Consider the following 10,844-nt stretch of genomic DNA (forward strand, 5'->3'; position numbering starts at 1 on the left):
AGAAGCTAGTGCCACACTTGCACTTAGTAGCCATAAAGTAGCCAGCATTCGTTTGGAAAATGACATCCCTACTACCATGGTAGGTGCTAGACCTGATGACAGTGACATCTAAAGGTAGCGCCACTAAAACCTGAGAAGGCCTCAAAACAAAGGAAACAGGAAAAATGCCAGAGCTAGAGGCACAAACATGCCCATTTGCAACTGTGATGGCAAAAGCAACCATCGTGTTAAGACAAACCAGGATCCAAATGATCATACATAGCTCTATTTCAAGTAGGCCTGTAAATGGATCGGATTTGGCTCGGATATGGATCGGATGTAATCGGATACAGATATTCCTTCGTCGAATATGGATACTTCTAAACGGATTCGGATGCGGATCGAATTCGGATTTTTGATAATCCGTTTATACCTCTGCCTTTTGTAACCCGAACTTTCCTCCCAGATACAATTTACTCTCAATCCATAGTTTTAGATCATGATTCTCTTTTCCTCATATTCTAGAACCTGTTGAATCTTCAAAAACCCTCAAGATCATTATTTACTTAAAATTTTATAATTAAGTACTCGGATTTGGATTTTTATCGGAGTATTCGGATTTTTTTTTCGGATATCTCTATACAAATTCGGATGCCCCTAAATGGATACAGATGCGGATCGAATTCAGATTTTTCGGTTATCCATTTACAACCCTGATTTCAAGCTTTCCAGATACCCCACAATAATGAAGACCAGATGATGTTAAAATACGCCTTATATCCTACTTCTTTATTCTTAGTAAACAATAAATTAAGCCAATCTTTGAAGCTCTCATCGTGACATTCTTGAGTATTAAATCGCAAGGGAGATACTAACCAACATGTGGTCATAGATGGGCAAAGAAATAGTGTGTGAAGTCGTGAACTATGGATTCTTCCTCAATCAAACACAAACGATAAAAAGCATTAGTAAACAATTTCTAGAAACTAAGAATCGATTCACTACTAAAGAGTTATAACTACATCTCCACAAAAAGAGTTTAATTTTAGTAATTAAGCATAGCTTCCCAAGGCTTGACAAAAAAAGGATCAAATGAAGGAGATCCACAATAGAAGAATGAGAAAATGGAATAGTATTATGACTTGACAATGCACATACCATTAGGAGTGGGAGCCCAGATCCAACTATCTTTTTAATATAAAAGGAGGTAGGCATTTGGGAGATAGCAGCCCTTTGCAACATAAAAAATAGACCAAATGAGTGCAAAATCCCATAATAGAACTGTAAAACCATAGAAGAGACACTTACAATAGTTGTGTCACACCCCGAAACCACCCCTTAGGAGGATTCGACGGCTGACCCGAATACCCGACGTATTCGGAGACCACCAAAATCCAGATGCAGTAATTACATGTCACAAGCACAACACAATTTCAAGATAACACATGTTACATTGATTAGAGTATAGGAAAAGTAAAGTGCTATAAGTTTATACATATTATTTACATTGAAAATTCCAACGGCTCGATATTTCTAAGTTCACGACCATCGAGCCAACACTCAACTATTCTAAAATATAAACAGTGGAAATTCATCCACCAAAAAGGATAGTTAGAAGATCACAAAAGTAAGAGTTCTCAGTCTATAGCATCTTTTAAGAAAAGACATAGTAATCACACGCATAGCCGGGACCATGCCCCTCCGTGTCCAAATCAGCATAGTTATCTCTTCCCTCATCTCTCGGCTCAAAGAATTCCTCTCCAACACAGTCACCTCCACCTGCATGATCATCTAAAAAAAAATAATATCCACGGGGATGAGCTCCACTGAGCCCAACAAGTAAAGGATAGACCACACAAGCATTCACAAGCAAAATCCTATGTGCATGAGATTCAATTTTAATCCTAATTCCACCTAACAAACAAATGCCTAAGTCTCTAAGCTTGTGCTACAGCAACACCTTAGGTAGCATCCCCTTCCGTTGGTGATGTCAAACCCGAGTTACGCTGGGAACCTGCCGGTCCCGATCCTCAATCGGACATTGCTGGTCCCAGTACCTCCATTGGTAACGGCTGACTTCCCAGTCCTCAATCGAAAATCGCCTGTTCCAGTACATCCGTTGGTAATGGCTGGTTTACTCAGTAAACCCCCGAGAATTAGTCATCTACCACAGTTCCGGTGCTTGATCGAAAATCATCGTTCCCAGTACCTCGGTTGGTAACGCTGGTTTTTCGGTCCTCAATCGGACATCGTCGATTCCAATACCTCAGTTGGTAATGACTGGTTTCCCCAGGGAGGACTATCCAACACATAGACCCCTGTTGGTAAAGGTTGTAGTACCAGGGAGTGACATTCCTAGCCATATGCAATCTAATGGCATAGTACGAAGTGTACAGTGCTCTCGCATCCCATACTACAGCACACCATATCTCTCGTTTTCAAGCTGACTATGGCATCTATTCTAACATGGCAGAGATTTACATTTCAACACATTCCACCATCACATCCATATCCATTCACAATTCCATAATCCATATGTTATAAACAAAAATAAATCAATGGAACAGTTTCAAATGATACATAAGAACAATTTCTCATACATATGCATGACACCTAGCAAAATAACTAAATGAAATAAACATTTCCAAAAAGAAATTGATTGTCTATCCCCACTCACCTTGTTATGATCGAGACGGTGATGTTGGATTTGTTCGGTGTCGATTATCAACGTGACTTGACGAGCGAACGGTAAGGTCCTACGAATGTTTAATCGTATCCGGTGTTAAAAAGCGTCAAAAACCCATGTGAAGTCCTAGAGTTACCCCGTGGTAAGGTTAGGTAAGGTCTAGGATGTGTTCACAAGTGAAACAACATCTCAGGTTGATGAGGCAGTCAACCGGGACATCGACCTAAGATGGCAGTGTTCTAAAAATTGAAATAATTATTCCCTGGTTGGTGAACCAATCAACTGAGACACTAACCTGGGATGGTAGTGTTTTTAAAAATTGAATTTGCATTCTCTGGTTGATGAACCAATCAACTAGGACATCGACCATAGATGCACGGCAGCCCCAAAAATACAGAGAACATAATTTCTAATGGGGGATTTGGGCTGAATCTACATTCAATTGATCATGGATGTTGTTGCGTGATCATTACTATAAAGGGGACCATCTAAAGCCAAGGTCAAGCTTACCTTGAAATTGGAATCAAGAAATGGGTTTACTCAAATCCCTCTCAAGAAAGAAATTAAAAGAATCCATAGATTTAGGAGAAGATTAGGCAAGAGAGAGGTTTAGGGGAAACAATTTGATGAGGAAGGAATATGGGTTTCATAGAATCTAACATAACTAGGTTGAAGAGAAGATGAGGGGGGTGAAGATATTACCTTAGGTTAGCAACCCCTTCTTTTTCCTTTCTTTTTCTTCTCCTTCTTCTCCTTCTCTTCTTTTCTTTTCTCTCCTCTCTCAATCGGCCTCTCTTTCTTTTATTCTTCTCCTTCTCTATTTTTCTTTTGCTTTGGTTCAAAAGATTAGAATCCTGTAAGTGGGTAGGTGGGATTTAGATAAGGTCTTTAATTATTTAAATTCTTAATATGAGTCGGTTAGATTAGATAGGTTTTAGTTTTACTTTATTCAGTGTATACATGTGTCATTAGCTTAATTGGTTTGATAAGGTTTGATTATTTAAATCTTAGTAAGAGTCGATTAAATTAGAAGGGATTAGATTGAAGATATATTTTAAGTTTTTAAATAAACTCTAGTATGTGTTAGTTTTAGGTTGAGACATATGGTTTAGTGTTGAATTAGGATACATGTGTTACTTGAGTTTTGATTGTTTTACTAATTAAATGCATATATCTCATCTAACCGACTTAACATTTATTTGTTTGTCTCTTAGTGTTAAGTTTTGTTTTATTTATGTAATAAGTCGACACCTAATCATTAATTATTAGCCAATCTAGTGGGGCCCATGGGTCCAAAAATGTGGGGGAAACATTCCAAACCAGTATTCGGGGTGCGGCGGTGAGATCCCCGACTTAAAACACTGGGTCCCGCGCCTCAAGGAGCAAAATCTGCGACGGTACGATTCTCTGGTCAATGCAACAATCAACTAGTACATCAACCTGAGATTTCAGTTTTTGTTTTCACCATGTCCAAACATCCAAAAGTCGATGCGTTCCGCAAGCGAACCCACAGGGACATAGTTATAATACCAAGAATACCTAATACGTGGTTAGGATCTCTTACCACGAGTTGTACATCCGTGTGTGGACCCCACAATCACACAAGGGAGGTATCTGTCATTTTGCCGACAAGCGACGGATTACCACCGGGATTCCTTCTTCATCTTCTACCCGTTCAAACATCAAATCAATACTCTGTAACGCACACGATGCCACGACTTCAGGTTCCGGATCAATATTCGGATTCGGGTTAGGGTTCGGGTCAATTTTTTTTTCGGGCCTTAACAAGTTGGGTCATGAGATAAACTCAAAATACGCTCACTATGATGAGTTGGGAGCCATGGATCCTTATATGAGGGTGGACCGGCTATCTCCCATTTTCCTAAGGAGGTAGTAAGAAGAACAGTTCTGATTTTAAGTGAGGCCTCAAGAAAAGAAGACCGGGAAAAAAGTCTCTTTCAATACTTGAACCCATAAAGCATCAACATTATGCAAAAGTCTCCATTATTGTCTTATAAGGTGGGCCAAATTAAAACTCTCTAAGTCTTGAAAGCCTAAGCCCCTCAATCTTCTTGCTACGACAAGGGTGATCCATTTAACCCAAAAGACCCCCTTACTAACACTGTCTTTCCACCAAAAGTCTCTAATAAGCTTACTAAAGAGACAACAAAAACATGGACATAACATAGAGGGAATGGAGGTAAAAACTTTATAAGGATTTCCTTACTTGCCACAGAAAGAAGATTTTCCTTCCAACCAAAGAGTTTCTACTGAACCCTTTATAAGGGGCCTTTTAGAATGCAATTGCTATGATCCAACAAAATTTGTAACCATATTTTTTAGACCTTGTAGAATGACATGCCAATTATTTAGATGGTCTAAATAAGTACTACAAGTCGCCATTGAAGGGAAGCTAATAGAGGAGCAGCTTTGTGTTTAGAGGCATGGAGTTTTACTAGTTGTCGGAGAACAATTAGGAGACAGAGTATGAAGCGATATAGAGGAAATTTAAGGAAGGCAGATATGCATCGATGCTGAAGACAGTGTTCCTCAACTCGGTGTCAATCCGTTGTTGCCTTTTGCCCATATTGCTTCGTTCTGTTTGTGCATCCCCCTCCCCCGACCTTGGTTACAAACAAAATTTTTTATTAAATTTTTAAGATTTGTTTTTCTTCTAAAATAGTGATTGAAACTTAGTCAATGATATTATTGGCATTAATGGAGACTCCACCCGTCCAAACAAAAAAGAAAAACAAAAAAAATGATAAATGATAGAAAATATAAAATGAATAAATAATTATTGGTTTACGATGAAATATACATAAATTAAAATCGAAATAAATCTAATTGAGAAAAAATATATATTATTCAATAAAGGTGTTATAATAATCCCACATTATCTAGAGTTTTCTTTGAGAAAATCCTATTTCAATATGCAATTAGACTTATAGTGTTGAACTTTGGTCATCACTGGGGGTGGGGGGGGTTATTCAGTGATCCTTTAAATTTTTCTTTTTACCTGCCCAACTGCCATTGAAGGAGATGACTTGGCTCACAAAAGTCGCCCTACCTAAGATTTAGTTACCCACTTTTGGTTTTAAGCATGCACATGGCCACACACAGAGTTGTTAATTTACCTTGCTTCTTAACCATAGGTATTCATAACCACGTGGAAAGGTCTACCTGGTGTGCACACTCATCCTGCAAAAAAAGACACGCCATATATTTACACATAATCCACAAGCAACCATCCACAACACAAGATTTTTTACGTGGTTCGATAACATTCCTACATTTACGAAGCAATGCCCTAAATGGACTTCATATATGTTGTTTTAGGTAATCCAAAATGTGTTAACAAGGGTAAGAAAGAGTTCTAGATGTTTTTGGATCAAACTGACCAACTTGAGCTCAATCCAAACTGTAGAAGTCACAAAACACTCAAAAGTCCAACAAGTACATATTTCTTATTCGGTCCATGATTCGACACTTGATGAGCCTCGCTTGACATTTAGATGGGCCTACTTGATGTCAGGCTCAACTCAGGGGACATGCTCTTTATGTTGACTTAGCCGTGTTTTGCATTAGCTAAGCTGCATTTCCTGTTGGCTTGGGCACATGGTAATTTGGTGGTTTGGATTGACCCAGATTAGGTTGGTCCGATTCTGCTTCTCCCCTCCTTATTCAACATTGTAATATTAAAAAAAAAACATTTCAACCATTAGTCCAAATTTTGTGATATTGTTGGAAAGCATGTTTCGATTGTAATAGTATGAGTATTAGAAATCAATTTGGCAAAAAATAAGTTAAAACAATTTATTTGAAAAAAGTCATATGAAGTTATGATCGAAAAAATAAAATCTTTCATAAAATACTGGTCAAATCAAATTGTTATCAAATTAAACACAAAGTTTGGACTCTTTGTTGATCATCCTTTGACCCGGTCAATCTTCCTATAATAGATTTTAATTATTTTTCAAATAAAATATTTTTAACTTCTTAAAAGGATGCAAAACTTCTTCGCATACAAACAAAACTGCACTCAACACGTTGTTCTAGGAAATTGGTTTGTTAACATTTTGTGTGTTTTCATGACGACAAAATAAGGTGTCTACAGTATACTGTTGCATCATGATAATAAAAAATAGGGTAAATTACATATCACCCCTGGTTTTCAATTGAAACTCATAAAATACCCCACTCCTTCTCTGCAACTCTGCTAGCAGCATCGGCATCAGTCTCTGCTTTGCCTTAGCCCTGTAGTCCATACAATACGAAGAAGCATCGGACCACATTCCAGAAGAGGAACTTCCACAGAGGGTTCATCTCTACCGTCTCCAAAATTCCAATCTGTCCGAGTTGCAGAAACATCGTCAACAAAAATCTACCAACACCAAATTTTATTCACATAATGCCGGCGATACTTCGTTTTTCTGGGCAAAATTGAGATTCGTTATTCTCTGCACCAAGCCATTGGTTCCATCTGCGATTTCAGGGATTGATTGGACGTACCAACAAGGACACTCGACCCCTACCTGAAGCTGATCCAAGTGGTTGCTGCTGTGTTATTAAGTTTTCTCCATATTCAGGCGGACTCTCATTTTTTTTGTTTGTTTTTTTGCAATTTTTGGGCAGTTTTGCATCTGGCGTAAGTTTCTATCTAACGTCAGATGTGTCTGATCGTTTTGGTCATTATTGCACTTCATTAAAGACTTCTTCGATCTGAGTTTGGTGTCAATCTGACATTCTAATTTTTTGTTTTATGAAATCACCCAAAATTCTAGATTTCTAATCTCAGACTCTTACTTGGGAGATGAAAAATCAGGGAGAGTGAGAGATAAAAAAAAAAAAAGAAAACTGGGAAAGGGAGACTAAGAAATCAAGGGTTTGAGAGTCAGATCAAAAAAGAAAAAGGGAAAGAGATCAAGAAATTAGGGTTTTAGGTTTAGAGCAAGAGGGAAAAATTAGGGGGAGTCGAGAAAAAAACAGAGGGACGAAGACAAAAAGCAAAAGAGGTTTTCAAGGTTTGGTTTTCGTCTTCTAAAACTCAGACCAGTGTTGCGCCTTCTCCGATCGAATGTCTTCAAGGTTTGATAATGAAATGAAAATTGAAACCCCATTTATAAAAGAGGAAGAAAAAACTAGAAAGTAAAGAGTAGACCAACCATAGTGATGTGTCATAAAATCCCCCAACCAACCAAAAGCTACCACGTAAACGTACTGGAACTGAATCCGAGGCCAAGGCCGAGCACTGAAGCCGAGGCCGAGCACTAAAGCCTAGGCCGAGGCCGAGATCGAACACTGAAGCTGAGGCCAAGCACTGAAGCCGAGGCCGAGGCCGAGCATTGAAGCTGAGGCCGAGACCGAGCACTAAAGCCGAGGCCGAGCACTGAAGCCGAGGCCGAGGCCGAGCTCGCACAAGTCAGTCGGGGCTGAGGCCGAGCACTGAAGCCGAGGCCGAGGCCGAGCTCGCACAAGTCAGTCGGGGCCGAGGCCGAGCACTGAGACCGAAGCCGAGGCTGAGACCGAGCACTGAAGCCGAAGCCGAGGCCGAAGCCGAGGCCGAGCTCACACAAGTCAGCCATAAACTCCTGACCGAGCATACACAGGACATCCTAGGCCGAGCTGACTGCCGAGACCGACCTCCCAGGCCGACCTCTCAAACCGACCTCCCAGGCCGAGGTGACTGCCAAGACCGACCTACCAGGCCGACCTCCTAGGCCGAGCCCTCCTCCACAGAGGCTACCATAGCGCCCCACCGGGGATCTCGGGGCCACGTCAGCACATCCCGAGAATCACGGGATAAGGATCGAGCCACGATCCCAGCGCAATACGAAATCACAATTTACATGGACTCTTACCTTAATAAGAGTCCGACCCCAAAAATAGCTCTCCACTCCGCTCTACGCGAGAGAGCCTTCCAAAAGAAGGACTCCTACCATACTAGGACTCTCCCAACCGCCTCATCTCATCCTCACTCTATAAATACCCAGGTATGGAGCACCATTCATCATCTCACTTTTACTAGCAGTTACACTGTTGCATTAGTGATCTAACTTTAGCATCGGAGAGTCCTAGGCAGGAGCCACACCGGCTCTCTTGTGCTCATCACTTGATCTTTGCAGGCTCATCCGTGGGCGAACCAAGCATCGGAGATTTTCACACGCAACAGATTTGGCGCCGTCTGTGGGAAGGACATCAGCAAGTCGTTGTCGTTTCTACCAACCTCAAGAGCAGCAACAATGGTGCACACAAGATCAGGTCAACATGGCTCAACCTCTCGAGGAGATGACTTGCAACCTAATAGGCAGGCGAGACAATCGCCACCCCCGGAGACGTCCCGGCAAGGGGCGGCAGGAAGACCCCCACGAGGGGGAGGTGCTTCGCCAATGCTGGTACCGCTGTCAATCCCACTCCACCAATGAACGGGGGCAATGGGGAAAGTGTACTGGACGCGACGGCGGTAGACCAAACTCAGGCTGAGCCGAATGAGTTGAACTTGTGGCTGCCACCACTTTTGCCAGAGAGTTTGGATTCTGAAGGGCCAACGAATAATTGACAGGTCATGGATTTGCAATTGCAGATGCTTCAAACTAATGAGATGTTGCGCACCTTCATGACCCAGATGGCTCAGGGCGGGCTAATGGGTCAGCCACCGATCGTGCCCCCGCGGGCACCTGCACGTGAAATAGAAGATCCACGACAGCACTGTGATCGACAGAGGGCCGAGCTTAGCCGATTTGCGTCATCCCATCCCCGAGGCCGAAGAACTCCACCTCCACGACTAAGTGGGAGTAATCGACGAGATGAGCGAGGACATCGTTGAAGCTCGAGGGCCGCAGAGGCCATCGAGCCAGCAGGGTCAGCTAAGCGGAGATTGATCTTTTCTGGACCACTTGGTGACGATGAAGGACAGAGGAGACACCAAGACCGACGTGAAGAGCCCCGAGTACGACGCGCTACAAGGGAAGAAGAGGATTCTCGCCATAGCCCTCGGCGATGAAGCCCACTTCGCCGGAGAGATGGACAAAGGAGCCCACATGAGTCTGACCACAGAGATGACGAGCGCACTAGGAGAAGTGATGTTGGCCGAGCAGACCATAATGGTCGGCCTCGTCAACACGAGCGAGAGGATCAGGTTGGCCTACCTCATCAGGATGAGCTGGCCGACCATAACGGCCTACTTCAGCAGGAAAAAGCGCAAGACCCCATCCGAGCTGAGGAACAAAATGGCCGAGCTCCAGAGTCTGAAATGGAGAAAAAGCTAAGGGAGCTAACCGAGCAAGTTGAAGGGCTTAAGAAACAAGCAACTCCGGATGCCTACTCACTGGTCGGGCGTCACCCCTATCCGTTTAAGATCATGACAGCATCGCTTCCAGTAGGGTTCAAACCACCTCCCTTTGACCGGTATGATGGGACTACCGACCCGACCGACCACATCAACTACTTCAACGCAATGATGACCATGTACGGCGGGACTGAGATTGTTTCTTGTCGAGCTTTCCCCTCGTCCCTAAAGGGTGCGGCAACTTCTTGGTTCTCATGGCTACCGCCGAACTCTATTACAAGCTTTGCCCAACTTTATCGAGCCTTCGTCACGCATTTCCAAAGTAGCATGAAGCATAAGAAGACGACGGTGAACCTCCTTAGCATGAAACAGAGGTTGAACGAGTCAATCCGATCGTATGTCTCCCGGTTTAATAAAGAATCCTTGGATGTTAGAGACCTGGATGAGGCCACAGCTCACACCGCAATGAGCAATGGATTTACACATGAAGACTTGATCAAGGACTTGGCTCGAAAGCCGACCAAAAGTATGGCCGAGCTCCTCTACAGGTGTAACGAGTTTGCGAACATGGAAGACGTTCTCCAAGCACGCAAGGGGAATGAAAACGAGGGAGAGAATAAAAGGTCAGCGACCGATGACCGAAGGGATGAAAAGCGGACCAAGACTGATCGCGGGGCCGAGAGCTCAGACCAAGCTCAGAGTCCCGAGTACACTCCCTTAAACAGGTCACGGAAGGAAATTTTGATGCAAATTTAAGACGGCGGGTACATACGCCGACCTCGACCGATGCAAGCTGGGTCATCCCGAAACCCCAACAAGTACTGCCTATTCCACAAGGACGAAGGCCACGACACTGAGGAGTGCTACCAGCTGAAACGAGAAATCGAAGGG

The sequence above is a fragment of the Telopea speciosissima genome, chromosome 6 (genome assembly GCF_018873765.1).
Source record: "Telopea speciosissima isolate NSW1024214 ecotype Mountain lineage chromosome 6, Tspe_v1, whole genome shotgun sequence".
Classification (NCBI taxonomy): domain Eukaryota; kingdom Viridiplantae; phylum Streptophyta; class Magnoliopsida; order Proteales; family Proteaceae; genus Telopea; species Telopea speciosissima.